This window comes from Callorhinus ursinus, unplaced genomic scaffold (genome assembly GCF_003265705.2).
Source record: "Callorhinus ursinus isolate GAN/ISIS: 27379988/994484 unplaced genomic scaffold, GSC_fseal_2.0 scaffold12, whole genome shotgun sequence".
NCBI lineage: Eukaryota > Metazoa > Chordata > Mammalia > Carnivora > Otariidae > Callorhinus > Callorhinus ursinus.
This window is the reverse complement of record NW_027397074.1, coordinates 33,025,915-33,048,463: the sequence shown is the minus strand read 5'-3', so window position 1 is coordinate 33,048,463 and position 22,549 is coordinate 33,025,915. Positions and strand designations below refer to the sequence as shown.

Here is a 22,549-nt window from a genome sequence, read left to right as displayed (position 1 = left end):
GGCTAGGAAAAACAGAAAAATAATCAAGGGAAAATACAGGCATACATTATTCTTAAGCTTACAGCTACTTACATCCTCACCTACAAAATTTATTTTTATTTCTTTGGGCTCTGGGTGTGCTTACTCAACCTTATTTTTGTAGGTGAACTAGGCTGATTATCATAGCTATGGTTGGAGCTAAAATTAAGTAGGGATTGGAAGAACAGCAGAGAAGAACTGGATTTTTGCCACCAATCTTTATCCTTCACTAACCCTGTGGACCATTTTCCAAGACTGTGGTGATATAGGTCTCCTTAGAAATAACTAATGAGACAGAGGAACAAAGAATACAAGCCAAATGTCCTGTAAATCTAGAAGCAAAAGCCCTCTGATCCAAGCAGATGGTGTTATGACATCCTGTACCTGGCTTCATAAAATTCCCTAAGGTAATCTCATAATTCAGGCAAAAGATACCTCTGAAGACATTTGTCAGTTGCTCAGCTTTTAAGAATGGCATTGTGTTAGATTTGCAGTGAGTGGCATTGAATATTGTAGTTTTGGTAAATGACCTAATTGTCAAGAGTAATATAACATAAATTATTTCAAACAGATATTTTTCTTTACCTTTGTATCTTCTTAAACTTTCGCCAACAATAATAATTAAATTTGGAGACGTGTCTAACTGGGAGAGAATTCTCTCTCTCATAAGTCACTTCAATCACCTTCCTGTTGATGGGGCAAAAATACCCATTTCAAAAGTGAGAGTAGAAGGAAGTACAGCACAGTGAATGAAGAGCTGGCGTAGAAAGCTGAAGACTGAATTCTAGTCTTGGCTCTGTCACTTAGTATATATGTGATCCTCGCTGAGTTCTAAATACCTGTTCTGGTGCTCAATTTCCAAATTTGTATTTATGATTCTCCCTACCTGACCTACCTCATCAGAATTAAGGTAATGAATATGACATCTCATTTTGCTCTATGGTGCCATGCACATTTGAAATAGTACACTTATGTATCAAGGTTAAGTTTCAAAGAACTCAAGAATGGTGTCACTTAGAAACAGGTTTTGGAAAGATAACAGTGATGGAAAGAAGGAGAATGGTGGTTGGAAGGGAGAAAAAAGCACTTAGGATAGTAGCAAAATCAGAAGTCCTAAGTTGAAAATTTCAAATGGAAAAGAGAAGGATGAAAATGATAGAAACATGTAGACTTTTGTTTCTTGGTTCTTAAATGAAGTCTGGTACTTCTTGAGATTGTCAATCAGAGACTAACAGGCCTGGAACATCCTATCCTAAAAGGTTTTGATGGCTGACTTTTCTAGAATGGTAATCAATCGAAAATAATTTTTCTTGTTCCCCTGGCACAGTTTTGTCAAATTAGGTTGTAGAAGAAAAATCAAATCATTTGAAGCATCTCAGATACTTGTTCATCATAGGCAACTTGGCTTTTCCACTTGAATGATACCTTCAAAGAGACAATGCCAAGTAATCCAAGTAATTGAATTGAGCTGACTTGTTAAGAGAAATAATACAATTTTTAAGGAAAATTGCTGAAAAAAAAGTATAGGTTTTTAATAAGGTCTTTTAACTAGGAAAACATGGGGTAATTCCTTAGAATGTCACATTGTTTTTTTTAGAGACAAGTTGATCATGTACTTTTAACTTTATGATGTTATAGATGATATAAACTTAATCTAAGGCTATGTTGTAGCCTCAATTTTTAGAAGGAATTCTAAAGATGTATACTATATGTTGGCTAATTGAACTTAATGAAAAAAAGGAATTCTGATGAGTCTCCTTTTTCCTTTTATTTCCTTTCATTTTTTTCTTTGAATGGAGAAAGGAAATAGGAATTATTAAAAGCAAAGAGTGTCTCCCATTTATTCTCTTATCTATAAGATTATGAAAAACACAAACTTTTCAGGTAGGTCCCCAGTTAAATGGTTTTGTGGTATATCTTAAAGTGTTTTCCATATTAAAACTACCTATATTCTCAGAATTATGCCCTAGACATTCTTTGTGTTCCACAGGAGTAGCTAATATACCCAAGGAATAAAGGGTCCTTCAAGTGCTTCCTTTTTTAATTTCCACTTACTCTACTCCTCTGCTAGTGAAGCTATTTGGAGAAGTCTCAATAAATCAGTGCTTAACCATTGCCAGCCTTCGTATATTGTAGCAACCCCCAAAATTTAAAACTCTCAAGCTCTCAGTCAGTCGCTCAAACTCACATCAAAGAATTAGGTTACCCATTTTGTGGCTATTGAAAAATGATTACTTTTCTGGTTAATGCAAAAATTAAAGTGAGTCAAGTTGTTTTTTTTTAATTCTGAAGTAGCATGATTAAGAAAGCACAAGATAAAATATTTATTGTGGCTTTATTAGAATTGTTTCTTAAAATGTACATTAATGTCCCCACAGTCAAATATTTATTTCACTTTCAAAAATGTGTATTAATCTGCATTGTAAAATATGACAAGGTTGGAGTAAGCTACCTAGAGACTTGTAAACCAAGGGTGTATCCACTGCATGGATAAGTTTTTATATCAGTTAAGAGTTGTATTTTGATACCAGTGACAGACTGCTGAATAGAATAATTTGAATAGATATCATTTTATTTTTGTCAGTCAATGAAAAGTATGGAGACAGGCAGTTACTGATATCTGTTCAGTAGCACAGGAGTGTCAGGGAATCTTGGATGGATTTCTAAGCCATCCACTCATGGTCACCAAATGGCTGCTGGACCTCAAGACTTTACAGCTAAGTTTTGGGAAAGAAAAAAAGAAGAAGGAAATGTAAAGTAAAGGAGTACCTGTTAGCTTAAAGAAACTTTTCCGAAAGTCTCCTCCAATTTTCTTATGCCCTGCTTATAAGATATGCTTACACGTTAGACAATCCTCTAAGCAAATGAGTTTGAGAAATGTATTTTTAGCTGAGTCCATTGTCTGCTCCTATCCTCTCATACAAATGAAGGAGTAAAAACATGGATGTTATGCTGGTAGTGAAGAGTTACTGATACATATATGTTACAATTAAGGGCCCTCTTAGACTCTTCTTTTGAATTAATCATGAAAAGCAAAAGAGAAGAGACAAAACTTCATCCACTGACCATCTTTGTTATAGCAACCTGAGTTTCATTTCCTATTATTGTTGGAGCAGTAATTAGACTAAACTCTCCTTGGTGAGGCGGTATGGACAGGGTTGTACTGGGAAACTCTCATATAGGACAGACCCTTGGCATTTAACATTTGAGATTTTCATTGTTGAAGAGCAACCTTGAGGATCCATCACATATAATACATCATATCAGCTTTAGCCTTCTTCACACCAAGAGGTATAAAGTTTTCTTACACCAAAAGGTGTATTAGTTTTCTAGGCCTGCCATGGCAAAATGCCACATACTAGGTGGCTTAAACAATAGAAATTTATTGTCTCACAAATCTGGAGGCTAGAAATCCAAGATACTGACAGGTTAGTTGTGAGAGACAGTTTCTTCTATGCCTCTCTTCTGGTGGTTTTCTGGCAATCTTTGTTTTTTCTTGGATTGTAGATGGATCAGCCTGATCTCAGCCTTTCTATCTCCATGGTGTTCTGTCTTTAGCTTCATGGAGTATCTGTCTCTATCCAAATTTCCTCTTTTTATGAGGACACCGGGACACTTTTTATGAGGACACTGGATTAGGACCCTAATGACTTCACCTTAACTTGACTATGTCTGCGAAGACCCTATTTCCAAAAAAGATTGTGTTCTGAGATACTAGGGGTTGGGACATGAACATATCTTTTGAGGGGACATAATTCAAGCTATTACAGACTGTATGCAAATTAATTAGAAAATGAACCTGTGGCATCCACATTATGACATTTTTTTCTCTTCTTCCACTTTATCAGGAAATTTTAGACTGTAGGAGTATTTAAGAATTTTTTTTTTTTTTTTTTTTTTTAGTGTATAGTACTGTTTTAACTTTTGGATTCTTTATTTTAACTTTAATTCCAGTATAATTAACATACAATGTTAAATTAGTTTCAGGTTACAATATAGTGATTCAACAGTTCTATATATTACTCAGTGCTCATCAAGATAAATATACTCATGGGGTGCCTGGTGGCTCAGTCAGTTAAGTGGCTGCCTTTGGCTCAGGTCATGATCTCATGTTCCTGGGATTGAGTCCCTCATCGGGCTTCCTGCTCAGAATGGAGTCTGATTGTCCCTGCCCCTCCCCTGCTCGTGCTCACTTTTGTTCGCTCTCTCTCTCTCAAATAAATAAATCTTTCAAAAGAGGTAACTATACTCATAATGGGGCATTTAAGAATTTTTAAGGGCCGGGGCGCCTGGGTGGCTCAGTCGTTAAGCGTCTGCCTTCGGCTCAGGTCATGATCCTGGGGTCCTGGGATCGAGCCCCACATCAGGCTCCTTGCTCGGCAGGAAGCCTGCTCCTCCCTCTCCCACTCCCCATGCTTGTGTTCCTTCTCTCACTGTGTCTCTCTCTGTCAAATAAATAAATAAAATCTTTAAAAAAATAAAATAAAAATAAATAAATAAATAAATAAATAAAAAGAATTTTTAAGGGCCTACTTAATAGCATGCATTGGAAATACTGCTTTTAATACATTATCATGAAAATATATAATGTATCTGAGTCACAGTTGGATTCTTCTTGAATCTGAAATACAGATAGTTCACATTATGTCTGTTTAACCACTTTTCACTGCAACAGCTCATTTTTCTCAACACTTTTTTAGGAATAACAACTTTTTTTTTTTTAATTTCAAAACACACTGAAAACAATACACTGAATCAACAATATAATTTCAGGAAAAGACACACCATTTACTTAACACGATAGTTTCTTCATTTTGTCACAGTCTTAACCTGTGGGTTGGATTGTGTCCAGTGGGTTGGATTGTGTCCACCAAAAAGATAGGCTCAGTTCTAAACTCCAGTACCTGTGAATATGAGCTCATTTGGAAATAGGTTCTTTGCCTGTGTAATCAGGTTATGAGGGGAATCATAATGGAGGATGAATGCTCATCCAATGACTAATAGCCTCAAAAGAAGAAGGAAATTTGTATACAGAGACAAAAGACTGTGTGAAGACGAGTAGAGATGGGAATGATGCATCTACGAGCCAAAGAATGCCAAGGATTGCCAACAATCACCAGAAGCTACAAGGGAGGCATGGAATAGATTCTCCCTTAGAGAATTCAGACAGCTTGCCAAGCGTTTTGGACTTGATTTTGGACTTTTGGCTTTCAGAACTATGAAAGAATAAACTTGTTTCAAGCCACCCAGCTTGTGATAATTTGTTATGGCAGCCCTAGGAAATTAATATATCCAGCATATCCCAATTTGATAACAAATGGCCTGTCTAAAGATAAGCTCCAACTGCCACCTCTTATCCAATCTTATCCAATTTCTTCCTTCCTTGGTGAGTAAAATGAACTTCATTACAATTTATATTCAAACTTTATTTAATGTTTACATTATTACTTATTATCTATGTAAACTTGTTTTCTTTGTTCACAAGTATATATATATACACACATATACATATATATATGTGTGTGTATATATATTCCAATCTATGAAAATTGATTATTTTGGATTGAGATAATATACTTCATAATTTCCTTGTAAAAAATAATGATTTTTTGTTTTCAGTTGATGACTTTTCACTTTAGGGCAAAGGTTTCAGGAGCAAAGAGAAAATTATTAAATAAGACATAGTCTTTACTATGATTTTGATTGTCACAGCATTAGTAAAGAAAAGTGTTTCCTGCAAGGATGAAGTAAGTGGGTATGTTGGTTTCCCAGGACGAAAATACAGTAGTCTCCCCTTATCCACAGTTTTATTTTCTGCACTTTCAGTTACTCAAGGTCAACTGCAGTCCAGAAGCGCATGATCCTCCTCCTGAGCATACATAGCTTGACAAACGTCACTTAGCGCTAAGTCACAATGCCTACGTCATTCACCTCACTTATCACATAGGCCTATTATTACATCATCACAAGAAGAAGCGTGAGAACGCTACAAGATATTCTGAGAGGGAGCACATTTGCATAACTTTTATTACAGTATATTGTTATAATTGTTCTGTTTTATTGTTAATCTCGTACTGGGCCTAATTTATAAATTAAACTTTATCATAGGTATGTATGTATAGAAAAAGACAGTGTATGTGGGGTTTGGTCCTGTCCATGGTTTCAGGTGTCCACTGGGGGTCTTGGAATGTGTCCCCCATGGATAACGGGGACAACTGGGTTGTATTATTGGAAACAAGTATAGTTATTCATATAGTTTTAAAAAATACATGTAAATAGAGGAAGCGTGTGAATTTTTTGGGGAAAGAAAAAAGCAAAACAGGAAATGAGGGAAATGAGGGAAAAGGGAGCTGTGGAAAAAAAACTGTTGGGAAGAGCAAAAGGAGAAGTACTTGAGTGTATTTTTTCCATCATTCTTGCTCTCTGACACTTTATTACTAGTCTTCAACTCTATTCATCAGATTTTTGTGCAATTTATCAGATTAATTCTTTAGACTTTGATTTTTAATTGATAATTTATCATTAAAATATAATTGTTATTTCCCCAACTATCCTTCAAGTGTTTGTTCAAATGTTACTTTGCCGAATAGTATCCTAACTACCCAGATTCTGTCCCCGGACAGTGCCTGTACTTTGGAGCGTCCTTATTCTGCTCCACCTGTTCATCTTTTCATGGCACTTATCACCTTGTAGCAAGATTTGTAATTTACTTATTTATTATCTTTGTTTTAGCCTGCTGTTTCCGCCTCCCCCAGAAATTCCTCGAATTCAGGCACTTTAGTCACTGATAAATCCCATGAATCAAAGGCAGTCCCTGCATACCATAGGCGCTCAGTGGTTATTTTTTTTTAATGAATGAGTATATTTTCTTCAAAATTAATCATCTGTTGTGGTACTTTCAGGACTTCTTTTGTAATCATTCACCTTGTATTTTATATACATTTGTGATAGTTGCATATTGGACAAGGAGTTTGGTGACTTGTGTGTTCTCATTTTATCATTTCACCTGGAATTAGGTACATTTAAAGGGAAGTTGTTGTTGCCTGACCTACTGTTTACCCCCTGAAATACGTCTGTAGCATAGTGTAGTAAGATGTTAACACATCTCAGTGAAACACATCTGCTCTGCTGTTGTCTCCATCTCCTGGTCTCTTCAAACTTTTAAAACTGTCACAGATTACTGGAAACATGACTGCATTTGAAATTAGTTCAATAAAACAGTAGTTGCAGATGCTCCATTAAGGATTTAAAAACAAAATTGTCAGCCAAAGAAAATGGCTTGTAAATGTCTGGCCATCACTCCAACCCTGCAGAAGTAAGTTTTCTGGCAATGAGGGAAGTGGGGCTCCCTGCTTGCTGACACATAAATGACTAAATTGGAGAGATTTCTTAGTCTGTCTGCTAACCAGTGGTGTGGATATGTAACTGGATGCTGGCATTACAGTGCAGTTGTAGGTAAAAATCCAGAAGGTGATGAAAGACAATCTACGGTAATAGAATTGGAAGAACTCAGGGGATTGGATTAACCAGGTACAGTCTTGCTGCTCCCTCTTTCTCAGTTGTATAAGCATTTTTCTACAATCTAGAAAGTATAGGGCGATGCTTTCCAATTTAATTGATGGCTTAGTCTGGCATAAGTGATTCCACATGGTGGTTGACAAATGGCTCTTGGGTTAGCCCCCTCCTTTTGTTGAAGAAATAGACAAATCAATCCAGCACAACTTTCTCTTTTCTCACTAGAACTATCACTTGCACATCAATTTATCTATTTTAGAGGAAATTTAAAATATTTCACAAACTGATGAAACCTCTTGTTCTTGGTTTAGGGAGAAATTGGAACATCATAAACAGAATGTTCTTATATTCTCAGTCATTGAGTTGATGGATGGTTAAAGGAAAAGCAACATCCTGGGTTTTTCAGAGGCATGTCTATGCTTAGGTCAGATTATATGGTGACTTGCAGTGTTACTATACTAGTATCCCTTTACACAAGAAAAATTTCTTTTAAATAACAATATCAATTTGGGGTTGCTCAGGGATTTAATAGAAAGGTTTGGAATATGGCAGTGGTAATATATACTCAAAAGGTCAAAAATTCTCAGCTAGTGGCTAGTTCAATATGCTCATTCATCACATTCCATTTTTGCTTATGTGAAATAAAGACATAGAACTGAATGTAAGTTACAGCACTGGACTGCACAATCAGGCTTAAAAAAAAAGGTACCAAATCTCAACCTACTAATATCAGTTCACAGGATTAGTCTTGATAGACTCTTTGTTTAATAGGTATTTCTGATTGTGTTGTTACCAAAACTCACAGGCAGGAATATGCTGAATGACAAACAATGTTATTATCCTTCATGTATATGATACATTTCATCTAAAAATTGCCATATACTACATCATTAACCAGTTAATAATTTTATATAAAATATTGATTAAAATATTCTGGACTCACCAGGAATTAGACAAAGACAATTGAGCAGAAACAAATTTAAAGATTTCCTTATTGGGTAAGCTAGATTGGAGAGATGGCTTTTACAATATTCTTGGGGTAATGCACAGTTTAGGATTTACAGGCTGTAATCTTCAGACGAGGACAGCTGATGCTCATATACATCATTGAAACCAAGTGGTGAGATGATACACTGCATCCAAGGTACTTCTATGAGTGAGTAGGCTCTAGACTTTCTGGCTTGCTTCCTCAGTGCTGGAAGAGACACCACACATTCTTTGCAAGTTAAGTCCAAACCAGAACTGCACTAGATGTCCTGTCCTGCTTCTGTGTGGTCCTGGGTGACCCACTTTAGCTTGAAGAAGCTCTGGGAAATTTGGTACAGCTACCTCCAGTTTAAGGGCTACTTCTGGGTGGTCCTTAGTGGTTAAGAGAGATTGATTCTGGGACCATCATAAGAGATTCAGAGAAGTCCAAGAATCTGGGCCTGGACAAGATCCAACCTATTAAGAATGATGATTACTCCTGAGCATCTCAGTATATAATTTGGAAGAACTAGAGTAGTTCTGGTATGTCTAGATATAGAGATCACACCAAACATACATCACCAACTCTGCCTCTAACCTTAGTTAGCATCTTGCAAGGCCAAACTCAAGGCACCAGGTTTTCAGATTGAGCAATAACTGGGTTGTGCCACAGCAGGTGGTCAGAACTTTCTAGGAATTGCCTTATGGCTAGGTGGACACAAAGAAATTGGCTTTAATATACTTAAGTCCAATGGCTTCTCTAAATAATGTCAACTCTTAATTATATATACATTAAAAAAGGGAACTGAGGTGTGGATAATATAAAAATCATTTCTATTTTAAAGAGCATGTGCTTTGGAGACAACCAATCCTGGCTTTCAGTGCCCACTCTGCCATTTCCGTCTCTAAAAGAGACTGGCTGAGACTTGAGACATTATCATCCCCAAAGATAGTATATACAGAAAGTATCAAATATTCAAAAAGTGTTCAGACATATTTGTATCTATTGATCTTTTGAGAAAAGTAACAATATTTCAAAGGTAAAAAAGAGTGCAATAGCAAAATCATGGGGTTTGGGTTTGGAAAGTTTTGGGTTGACACTGAGTGACTATGAGTAATTTCTTACGGGCAACCCGAATCAGGGGTCTTCACATATAAATGAATTCAGTATTATATACTGTGTGGAATAGTTACATGGACTAGATGTTAAGTGCCTAGCAGGATGTCTGACACATTTTAGGTGCTAAATCAGTGCTAGCTTACATTTCCTCCATTTTCCACTTTATAGCCTCGCATAGCTACTTGGGCCCTCTGTTGGCAATAAAATATTGATCATATAAGCTGGGGGGTATGGATCAATCTGACAATTCTTTTTAACATCAAGAAAGAGCAAATGGAAGCTTTGTGCTCTTGGCATGGAATACACAGTATATAAGTCTAAGGCAAGAATTAGGAAACAGAAGACTACAAGAAGATTCTGCATCTCTTGTGACATGGGCAATATAGACTCCAGTGAGGGTTCTTGGTTTTTTCAACTCCTATGGACTGAGTCCTCAGCAGAGGTCTGGGAGCAGACAGTCTTTTTGCTGGTACTTTGACAAGAATTTGACCATCTTCCAGCTGCCTCTCTCCTTGTCCAAGAGCCCAAACCATTGAGTTTTTCACTATTCAGGAGATTGACATCATAGGAAGTAAATCCCAAGGTTGCAACTGAGCTTCAGTTAGCAGTACAAGGAATAATATGGTTTCTTAGAGGACCAGCAGGCAAAGAGTAGAGCTTCTGGAGAAGAAGGGACCATTTAAATTCACACATTAGGAATAATAAGAACATTTCAGGACATTCACAATGAAGTGTCTGTATACACATGTATATACTTTTTATCTTGAATTACAGACATGATTTTAAAAATCGTCAGGATGAGTGTAAGTCTCATTATGATATGAAAAGCAGAAGAAATACCTGAGAGCATAGAAAAAAACATATAAGTAGGTGAAATATGAAAGAAAAAATAAAAGACTTCAGGGAAAGTGGTGGAAATGATGAGAGGATGTAGGGTCTTCCTAGGAAAACTAGATGACATCTTGTTTCTACATCTCAGTAGAAAAATCTGTGCTTGGGCTGTCCATAGAATTCTAGATTCATATTCTTCATTTGAAATTAATTCATTTGACATTCACCTTGAATGGGTAGCAATCATTTCAAACGTAACAGGTCCAAAACTGAACTTTTGATCCTCCCCTGGCCCAATTTTACTTGCATAGCCTTCTACATCTTTGTTAATGGAAACCCCATGTATCAAGTTGTTCAAATAAAAAAAAAAAATCTTGGGTTGCCTTTGACTCCTCTCGTTCTTTCACACCAGTATCTGATTGATCAACACATTTTGTCAGCTACACCTTTGCTGAATTTGTTCACATCTAACATATCCACTAGTGCCATTGTGTTGAGAATCATCATCATCTCTCGCTCATTCAGATGATTTCAGTAGTCTACTAACATGTCTCTCTTTCCCTCTTCTCAACACCCAAAGGAATCCCCTTGAAAGTAAGTTAGATCATGTCACTCCACCAAGAAACCCTTCAACAGCTTTCTACCTCACTAAGAACCAAAGTCCTGACCGTGGCCCATAGAGCCTTATGTGAGTTGCCGTTTCTGCCTATTCCCACCTTCTTATGCTGCCCATAACCTCATGGCCACACCTTATTATGACTCTTCACTCACTTTGTTTTAACCCCATTGGTCTCCTTATTTCTTAAACATGCCAGGTATTCTCCCTCCTGGAACTTTCTTCCATCGGGTGTCAACATGCCTTGCACCCTTCCCTCCATTAACCTATTTAAAATCGCAGACCTTCTTTGCTTTGTGTCTCCATAACAATTATCAGCATCTAACATAATACCTATTTTACATATTTACCTTGCTTGCTTCCTATCTCTTATTCTACTTACCCCCAGAAGTAAAACTTCATTACTGCAGGAATTTATTGTCTGATTTGTTCACTGTTGCATCCTCACGAATGACAGCAGAACCTGTTACATCATGTTGGTTGAAATTACTGATTGTGGTAGAAGTAGTCAATGCCTGATGGATCATTTCTACCGTGGTGCTCTGGAAGTTAGTCCTGCAGGTCCACGGGAAGCCTGCTCTACTGCCTTGCCAAAATTTGGTAAGTGCTAACAGTTGTCCTCACCCCTTACTAAATTGATCTTGAGTCCCTTCTTTACTCTTTTACCCACAGTAGGCCCTAACTGGGGGACTGATTTTTGATCACTGAATGTGAATAGATCTTCTGATTGAGCTCTATTTGGAGACTCAAGGTAATAAGAGACTTGCTTATTATTCACAAGCAACCAGTGTTTTAAAATATCAAACTAGAAATATCATGGAAAAACTTGTTAAAACTGTTTGGACCTTAGAGATCACCCTTTTGGTAACTATTGAACTATACTGAAAGTCAAGTGAGATTTGAGAAGCAAGCCTGATTAAGATGAAAGGAGCAAAATATAGAAGAATGGGAATGAGATATGAAACATTACTGGAAGTATGATTAAAATAGTAGTAAAATAATAAAGCATTTCTACAGTTTTGTGGCAACAAATCTGAAAACCTTAGAGACAACAAAGATGCCTCTAACAAAATTTAAAATTCTAAAATGATCTCAAGGGAAGGTAAAAGACTTAAGCCAATAAAAAGTGATTGAGGAGTTTAAAAATTTGCCATTAATAAAAGCCACTGGAAGCACAGATTTTCACAACGAGTGCTATCAAATCTTTGAAAACAAAACAAAACAGATAATCCCCATGTTATTTAATCTAGTACAATTCACTGGAAAAATCCTTAATATAAAACCCCATGAAATTAGCGAAAAAACCAAGTGTGGCCTAATCTTACATAGAAATGCAGATGCAAAAATCTTTATGAGATATTTTTAATATCTAAAAATGCTTCAATGTAATTATGCCAATTTATAAAAAATCACAGTCTTATTCTAATATCAATACATCTTGAAAAATATATATAAATTAAGTAGGAATTAAGTAGGAATAAAATATGTATATAAATTAAGTAGGAATAAAAACTACACAATATGGGCGCCTGGGTGGCTCAGTCGTTAAGCGTCTGCCTTCGGCTCAGGTCATGATCCCAGGGTCCTGGGATCGAGTCCCACATCGGGCTCCCTGCTCAGCAGGAAGCCTGCTTCTCCCTCTCCCACTCCCCCTGCTTGTGTTCCTGCTCTCGCTGTCTCTCTCTGTTCAATAAATAAATAAAATCTTTAAAAAAAAAACACAATATGACAAAATAACTTCCTTCAAACCAAAACTATCATTCTAAATTATAAAACTCTCATTACAAATAATATAAAAAATGAGATGGAAATTTCTACTACTATCACCGTTTTACAATAGAATGAGTTGAAAAAATTGAAGTCAGTATAAACCCTGGAAAATACTTTTTTTCCTAATGAAAATATTGTATGCCTCGAAATCTCAAGGTTCTAATTAAAATCAAAATCAAGGAAAAATTTGAATAAGATAATTTGTTAAGATAGAAACAAGGTAAATATGTGAAGATCAACAGATTTTATCTATATTTTCTATAGACAAATGACAATACAAATTGAATATTTATAATAATATTCTTACAGATCATTTTAGGAGGAAAACATCAGATCTATATAAAAATACCTATGAACCTTATTGAAGGACATAAAACAGTATTGGACTATGGAAAAATGTGATCTTAGATGGGAAGAATTAATATAGTAAAAATGCCAATTCTTTGAAATATACTATAAATTTGAACCGCTTCTAAATAGAACTTCATCAAGGTTGATTTTAGAATTCGATACAATGACATGAAAGTTTGCTTGGAAAAATATGTCTACAAACAGCCAAGAAAAGTTTCATATAGAAGAATGAGAAGCTGGGAAACTTGCTTTACACATTATTCATCAGACTATAAAGTCACTATAATCAAATCAATATGGTGTTAGTCATATGGAGCCATAAAAAAATAGAGAATCTAGAAAATAGATGTCTGTATGTGCAAGTTTTATATATGGCACATTCAGTGGGAAAATAATTACTTATTTTATAAATGGGGCTACCAATTAGCTCTTTACCCAGAAGGAAACTAAGTTGGGCCCATTCTCACTGTATGGGCTGATCAATACTATAGCAGCTAGACATAGGTGCTATTTAAATATAAATTTAAATTTAAATTTGTTTCTCAGCTACATTAGTCACGTTTTAAAATGCAGCCAGTGTCTCTTATTGGGCAGTGCAGATTATAGAAATTTTCCATCTTTGTAAAATGTTATATTGGACAGCACAGATCTCCTCTTTCTCTCTCCTTGTGCATATATTTACTATATAATATTTAACATTTATACATGTATAAATATGAACTAAAATATGTATATAGGTATATATGTGAATATGTACACTTAAATGTTACCAATGCATTTAAAATTTAAATATGAAACACTTAGAAGAAAATCATCAAGGCTACATAGGCAATAAAGGAGTTGAGGGGAAACTTAATAACATGACCAGAAAGCCAGAAAAAAATCAAATAAAAAGAGATGTATTTGACATAAAAAAATTTTAACTTTTGTGTATGCCTAGATACCAGTATCAGTTGGGGTTCTTGATTGAAAGCAATAGCATCTATTTTATTTTTTAATTTTTTAAAAATTTTATTTTATTATGTTTGTCACCATACAATACATCATTAGTTTTTGATGTAGTTTTGATCCATGCTTCATTGTTTTCATGTAACACGCAGTGCTCCATGCAGTACGTGCCCTCCTTAATACTCATCACCGGGCTAACCCATCCCCCCCCCAAAACCCTCAGTTTGTTTCTCAAAGTCCATCGTCTCTCATGGTTCGTCTCCCCCTCCAATTTCCCCCCCTTCATTTTTCCCTTCCTTCTCCTAGTGTCCTCCCTGCTATTCCTTATGTTCCACAAATAAGTGAAACCATATGATAATTGACTTTCTCTGCTTGACTTATTTCACTTAGCATAATCTCCTCCAGTCCCATCCATGTTGATGTAAAAGTTGGGTATTCATCCTTTCTGATGGCCGAGTAATATTCCTTTGTATATATGGACCACATCTTCTTTATCCATTCGTCTGTTGAAGGGCATCTCGGCTCTTTCCACAGTTTGGAGCAATAGCATCTATTTTAGGTATATGTAGCAGAAAAACAATTTGGAAGACAGCTATGCTCACTGCTAGATCACCAATGCTGCACAGAGAGTTTTCTCTGTGGAAGAGAAAACACGTAAACCTCATTGAGAGACTACTTTTAAGAAGATACCATTGCTACCTCCTTAGGACATCGATACTACAGCTACTGTCTCAACTTGATTATTTCCAAGTTGAAGTTAAGTGCACGTGAACCTGATAGGAAGAGGCTGGGGCCTATTCTCTTGTTCTAGCTGCAAGGGAGCATATGAAGACACGTTTCTAATTTAGGGGACAGGACTCATAAGTGAGAAGTTCTCACCTAGAGAAAAGGTGTTCACTATTTCCTGAAGGAACCACAAGCATGACAAATGTCCACCACACTAACATAAAGTCAGCAGACAAATGATCGAATGGTGGGGGGACGATTGCAACCCAGATGAAGTTGAATGTTCAATGGTTCTATAATACAGAAAAAGTCCCTACAAATTGTAAAGAAAAGGACAAACTACCTGATAAATAAAAACACGTCAAGGATATGAAGAGGGAATTCACAGCAGAGTAAATTCAAATTTCCTCTACTAAAAATAACAATTGGCACTTCATTGAGCAGACTGACAAAACTTAAAATTTTTAATAAACCTGTTGGGCAGTGGAATATAATATATAATAAACCTGCTGGTGGGCTGTGCTACTGGAATATAAATTATTCCCACCTTTTTAGAAGGCAATTTAACAATGTAAAATTTAAAATAACCATAGTCTTAGAAGCAACCCCATTCCTTAGAAGTAAAAGCACCTCCATATAAAAATATATATACAAGGATGCTTATTTTCCTTTTTTGTGGAGGCAAAAGACTGAAACTGAATGGACATCACTTAAAAAAATACATGATATATTTACACTATGAGCTATTAAAAAAGCATTTACAAGGAATGAGAAAAATCTATGTTATTTCTCTTGGAGTTATTTTGGCAATGAGTTGTTGAGTGAGAAAGAAGAGTAAGATGCAGAGAACCAAAGAGAACAACATACAAAACACACTGAGAAACTGAAGACATTGAGTTTTTTTTTTAAAGATTTATTTATTTATTTTGAGAGAGTGAGAATGAGAGAGAGAGAGTACATGAGAGGGGGGAGGGTTAGAGGGAGAAGCAGGCTCTTCGCTGAGCAGGGAGCCCAATGCGGGACTCGATTCTGGGACTCCAGGGTCATGACCTGAGCTGAAGGCAGTCGCTTAACCGACTGAGCCACCCAGGCGCCCGACATTGAGTTTTTTTAACAAGACTCACAATGGGTTATGGACGTGAAAGAGGGTAAATTGATGCAGAAGGAGAAGAGGAACAGAGACTTGGGGAGACAAAAACAAATCAAGAGTTGCAAGTTAAAAACATGATGAGGAGTACTGGGTGTTATACACAACTAATGAATCGTTGAACACTACATCAAAAGCAAATGATGTACTATATGTTGGCTAACTGAACACAATAAAAATAATAATTAAAAAAAATAGCCAAAACTCTTATTATGGAAAACTGCTTACATGAGTTATATGTATACCTATTTCAAGAGAAATTATAAAGGAGTTTAGGTTTCTAAACTTGAGACATGTCTAAAATAGGTGAAACAATATTTCATGATATTACAAAGTAATATATAAAGAATGATTCCATTAAAAAGTAAGTAAATAAATGTGTGTGTGTGTGTGTGTGTGTGTGTGTGTGTGTGCCAGCAAGACGACAGGACACACCTATTGATACTGGTTTCCTCAGAAAGGATAGAATCAGAGAGCAAAGAGTGATGGTACTCATTATAGTAATCCTAATTTTGAAATTCAAAACATATTTTTAATTAAAATTATATGTTAACATCCTGTAATGTATTATAAAGGAAATAAACTCTATTTGATTCAGAGAATAATTGGAAAATATCAAGTAAGACAGGGTGGTTTGGGATAGCCTTGCTGAGGAGAGTAAGCTGAGACCTGAAGGATAACAATAAGCTGTATTGTGGAGGGCTGGACAAAGAATGTTTTCAGCTGAGTCCACAGGCCTGATAGCTTGTTTGAAGGGCAGAAAGCCAGGGCACCTGCTGTGTTGGGAGCATGTGGGTGGGTTGTGTGAGTTAAGGTTAGAGAGGCAGGGCCTTGTAGACCACTGCTAATAAAAGTTTGGTTTGTAGACCACTTCTTGTCAGCAAGTAAGTAAGTACTTAAAACCTTTGTAGCAACTTCACATTGCTGAGGCTCCAACATGTGATTATCAGGTATTTTCAGACTTGCTAGGTGCCTATCATGTTGCAAATTGCTACTGGTCATGTGCAGCAGGACCACATGTCAGTCCATGATGGATTAGAAAAAAGCAAAAACAAAAACAAACTCATCCTCTCCACAGGTAGTTAGAGAAGCACTGTTGTAAACCCTGGGGAGATGTTTTGTTGCTATTCTTAGAGTATTGGGAGACCACTGAAATTTTTAAAATGAAATGAGCCTTTAGAGGAGTCTGAGGGACTCAGTTAAGCGGCCAACTCTTGATTTTTGGCTCAGGTCATGATCTCTGAGTCCTGGGATCAAGCCCTGCATTCCACTGTGTGCTCAGCAGGAAGTCTGAGGATTCTCTCGCTCCCTCTGCCCCTCCCCCTGCTCACCTGTGCATGCGCTCGCGCTCTCTCTAAAATAAATAAATCTTAATAAATGAGACTTTATATATGTTTTACAAAAAATAAAATCCCGAGTTTAAAACTGGATTTATCCCAGCTTTCAGTGTGCGGAGTGGATTGGAAAGGATCAAGGGTTAAAAAGAGGAGAGTAGTTAAGAGACTTGTGGTGGTGCAGGTAGGAGATGATGCTTCCCGGACTGGGTGGTGGCAGTCGTACAGGGGAATGGAAGAGAAAAAGTCATGAGGAACCATACATGACTTCTGATTTCTTTTCTTTTGCCTTAGGAACCGTACGTTATGATAACATCTGTGGAGATAAGGGATAATAAGAGAAGAAGAATTTGAAGGTAAAAGTCATGAGTTCTGTTTCAAGTAGTTTTAAATTTGAAGTGTATATTACAAACCAAGTGAACTTACAGTTCATCAGAGACATCTGGAATTACATGACATGGTTTGGGGCTTTATAGCATGTAGATATAGGGTGAACATGGTCCCGGTTTGTCCAGGACTGTGTCCACTGCAGTATTGAAAACCCCAAGTCATGGGTACCCTCTTAGTCGTTGGCAGACTGGGGCAGTGTTTAACCCTGTATAGATTATCCATGTGATTGGATAAGAGCACCCTAGAAGATCACACTCAAGGACTGAATCAGGCAAATCCCAGGAGGGAAGAGAATCTTAGAAGGTTAGAACTAGTGAGGCAGATAGGTGGAAAACAGAAAAGTGTCAAAAGGGAAGAGAGGATGTCAAGCAAAGAATGCTGATAAATGCCAAGTAAGAAGAGGACAGAAGAGTAGATTTGGCAAGATGGTGGCCACAAATGACCTTAACAAAAAAAGATTTTTAAGAGTGATGGGGGGAAAAACTACAGTATTTTGAGTTAAAGAAACCAGCATGACAGAATGGCAGAAAACAGGATTAGCAGATGCTAAAAAAAATCATCCCAATAGCTTTGCAATGAAGGGGAATAGAGGAATGGGCAGTACTTAAAAGAGGCTGGAGAGAGTATAAAGGGTTATGATTCAGTGTTAGGAAGTGAATCTCCTACAAGAGTGCTGGGGGTTTGCCAGCATTGAGTATCCATATGAAAATTTTAGCAAACATTTAAAGTGTTCTTTTTTCTTCCTAGTTGGTGATCTACAATTACATTCAGCCTCTCAGAAGCTGGCATGAAAAGTTTTAAAATGGACTCAACTAGTGTATGCGCTTTTCCAGGGGAGGATGCTAGAGAAAACAAAAGGCAAGCAATAATTAAAAGGGAATAATTTCAACTAGAAAATATGGACTCAAGGCCAGGTGAAAGAGGGAACAGGACACAGAAATAGAGGGTGAAAAGCAGAGTCAATGTTTTAGATATTTCACTGAAGTTGAAGAATGCAAGCTGAAACAACAGCAGGTGGCAACCAGAGAAAAGAGTGATTGATTTTAAGATTTCACATGCAGTGAGTTACTGCTGGTGCAGTGTCAACATCACTGGCTGGGAAGGGGGTGGAAGCACAGGTGATTAGAGGTGAGGAAGGGAAGGAACTGTCAGGCAGGTGAAATGGTTCATCCACATGAATTCTGAAGTCACCAATAATGATGGCATGAATAGGAATGGAGAAGAGGAAGAGAATGAGTCCAAAGCAAATTTGAAGGAGTGATTGAGTCAATACATGAGAATAAGAAGGTGTAGGGGGTGATTTTGTCTGATGGTGTAAGCTTCAAACAGGAGGGAGTCATGCACACCAAACTCCTTTCCCTTCTGGTCCTATGGTATATGGGGTATGATAGAAAAAGCACTTTGCTTTAGACTGTTGCAAGGAAAGTGATGTCATCAGGACTTAGGAAGTTAAAGATAATATTCACAGAAGAGTTCGAAGGGTTAAGGGAATCTCAGGATGACATACTAACTTCATAATTTGCAGGACCCAGTACAAAATGGACATGTAGCAAATCATGTCCAAAAATCAGTTAGAATGTCACGATGGTGACAAATGAACATTACATCAAATGTGAGCCCTTGTAAGTGTGGGGTCCTGTGTGACTGTACAGGTCGCATGCCTGTGAAGCTGCCACCACAGTTTTTGGGGTTTCACGTGGCTAGGAAAAAGATTTGGGAGGGAAGGCAGAATTTGGTCAGATTAGGAGATATATTAAATTTCTTTGTTTGAAACTGCTCTGTGCCTAAATCCTTAAACACTATTATCATTTAATGCTTCTAATAGATGAGGTGAGTATTATTTCCTCATTTTACAGATAAGGAACGTGAAGCACTGGAAATTCAAGTTATTTGCCCAAGGTCACAGTAAGTGGAAGCCTGGTTTTAGATCTGTGTTTCTAACTAGCAAGCTCTGTAGCTTATCAGTGGATCTAGAGATAATAGATGGTTTGGGAGGCTCAGACTTCGGGTTGACCAAAGTGAACAGGAGCGCAAGATGTGATAGGATTAGTCCTCATTAAGTCCTTAGAGAAGGAAGAAGAATCAGCTACATAGTTTTTTGTTTGGTTTTTCTTTAAACTATATTGAGGTACAACTGACATGTAATATTTTAGGATATTAAAGTATACATTGTGATGATTTGACATACATTGTGAAAGGTTCCTCCGTTCTGGTTTGTTAATACATCCATCACTTCACATATTTATCTTTTTGTTTGGTTGGTTGTTTTCTGGTGAGAACATTTAAGTTCTACTCAGCAAAATTTCACTATGCAATACAGCAGTATCAGCTATAGTCACCGTGTTTTACATTAGATCCTTAGACCTCATGTGTCCCAAGAAAAGAAAATAGGATATCACAGAGGCATCCGCACAAAGAGAGACACTCTTCACAACGCTATTCACAATAGTCAAGATATGGAAATAAGTGTCCACCTGTGAATAGATAAAGATGAGGTACATATTTTTTAAATGGTTATACAATAGAGTATTATTCAGCTATGGGAAAGAAGGAAATCCTGCCATTTGCGATAACATGGATGGATCTTGAAGCATTATGTGAAGAGAAGTAATCCATAGAGAGAAAGACAAATAGTGCTAGATATCACATATACATGGAATCTTAAAAAAAAAAAAAAGTCAAACTCACAGAAACAAAAAGTAGAAAAGTGATAGCCAGGAGCTGGAGGGTGGGGGAGATAGGGAGAGATTGGTAAAAGGGTATAAACTGTCAACTCTAAGGTGAATAAGGTCCAAGGAGCTAAAGTAAAACATGGTGACTATAGCTGGTAACACTGCAAGGTACAGTTTTGATTCCCTAACATGTAAGTATTCTCAGTTACGTCTCATGTTCTACTTTTAAAGAAGAAAGATACTTTCTTGGAAATGTGCTTTTCAAACAAAGTGTGTCATAAACAGAAATAATTTGGTTAAATTTTTTGATGAAAGTTTGAGAAACAAAATTGGGTAAATGAAATCGTTACTGACAGAGGTGGCACAAAAGGAAACGAAAGTCCTCACATATGGATGAATTTTTACAAACTGAAAAAATATTTATGTCCCTTAGGAAAATTTGTGATCTAATTTCTTAGCTCTCTGGTTTGCTTTGGCCCTTTACATAAGAACCCAATAATCCTACCAGGTACTGCTTGGTTTGTAGGCAGAATTATTTCATTTATGACTAAATCTCAGTTTATTCTTTGTCTCCAGACTCTTTGACACTGCTCTGTGTGTGAGGGATTGGGGGAGGAAAAGATGCAATTAATTTCAGTCCAACTGATTATTTACCAATGCTTTTTGAAAAAAGATACAGCTGGTTGCATGATTTATTGGCCTATGTAATCTATGCACTTATTGAAATATGAATTGATTAATGTTCTCTGTCTAAACTTTGCTTTTGTTTTAATAGGCCAATTATAAATACAAGTTTGGGTCTGTTTGATATAATCCAAGGTAGAAAACAAAGAACAACTAAGGAGTAGGCCTCCTAATGTTTTTAATGCATTCCCTGAAGTCTACCATTTCCTTTCCAGTTCTGTATTTGAGATGAGTGCATCTGTTCACACACTTGTATATGTGACACCTTGTAAAGGCCCAGCTAGATTAAAAATGAAGGAAATATACTCAGCCTCTTCCATTTTCAGCATTAATGAAACAAGGAATCTTCAATTATGTTTCTTAGTTAATAAAGTTGTAGATAAATTTTCAGAATTAGAAAATAACAAAATATAATGCTACTATATGAACTATGTCTATCACTATTTTGATATCATCCTTATGGAATTTAAGTTTTATTTTAACTTATAAAGTATATTTAATTGTTGTTATGGACTCAGTTGTGCTCCCTTCAAAATTCATACGTTGAAGCCCTAACCCCAATGTGACCATGTAGGCAGATAGGGTCTTTAAAGAGGAAATTGAGGTTAAATGAAGTCACAAGCATGAGGTCCTAATCTGAAAGGACTGGCGTGCTTAGGAGAAGAGGAAGGGATACCAGGGCTGTCCGTGCACAGAGGAAAGGCCCACGTGAGAACATAGTGAGAAGGCCAAGCAGAGAGGCCTCAGGAGAGGTCGGCTCTGCCAGCACCTTGATCATGAGCTTCCAGCCTTCAGAACTGTGAGAAAATCAACTTGTGTTGTCTAAGCCTCCCAGTCTGCGGTATTTTGTTATAACAACCCTAGCAAACTAATGCAGTTTGAAATGGTTTTATCATTAGCACTTAGTGTGAAAAATAATTTACATCCATCTTTTTTTTTAGAACTAGCATATGTGATTTTGCATAAATGTCAAATGGAGACTAAAAAAAATTCTATTTGAATGAAAATAGACATGATTTCCTTACTCTGAATTTAACATGTTACTTTACATTAAAGCGGTAAAGATTTTCACCTTCACAAATAATTTTAATCTTTTCACAAATGTTGATTTGATATTATCTAGAAAATATAGAAGAATAAGAGAAAAAGTAAAACATGATTTCTTATCCTACTATGTAAACATAATTACTAAAAATATTTTGATATATCAATAATTCCAGTAAAAAAATAGTCTAGGGATTAACTATATACTGTTTCTCAAATTTAAAATTGAATACATAGCTATTTCTGTGTCATTAAATATACTTCATTTGTACACACACACATTTTTTTGAGACTATGGCATCAAATTTTATTGCATGAATTTAGCGTAATTAATTTAATCTATTCTTACTGGATAATCAGATTTTCGAATACTATTTATGATAAATAGGACAGATATGATAAATTTACTCTGGCAGT

The 22,549-nt window shown here is 36.4% G+C and overlaps 1 protein-coding gene across 1 annotated transcript in view; it reads left to right on the top strand.

The window, feature by feature from the left end:
• Nucleotides 1-22,549, top strand: part of CRPPA (CDP-L-ribitol pyrophosphorylase A) — a 408,855-nt gene that overhangs the window by 333,293 nt on the left and 53,013 nt on the right. The window contains exons 14-16 of the mRNA XM_025873381.2: nt 17,637-17,698; nt 18,480-18,590; nt 19,589-19,637. The gene's annotated coding sequence lies outside the window, so the exon portion shown is untranslated. The remainder of the gene's footprint in view (nt 1-17,636; nt 17,699-18,479; nt 18,591-19,588; nt 19,638-22,549) is intronic.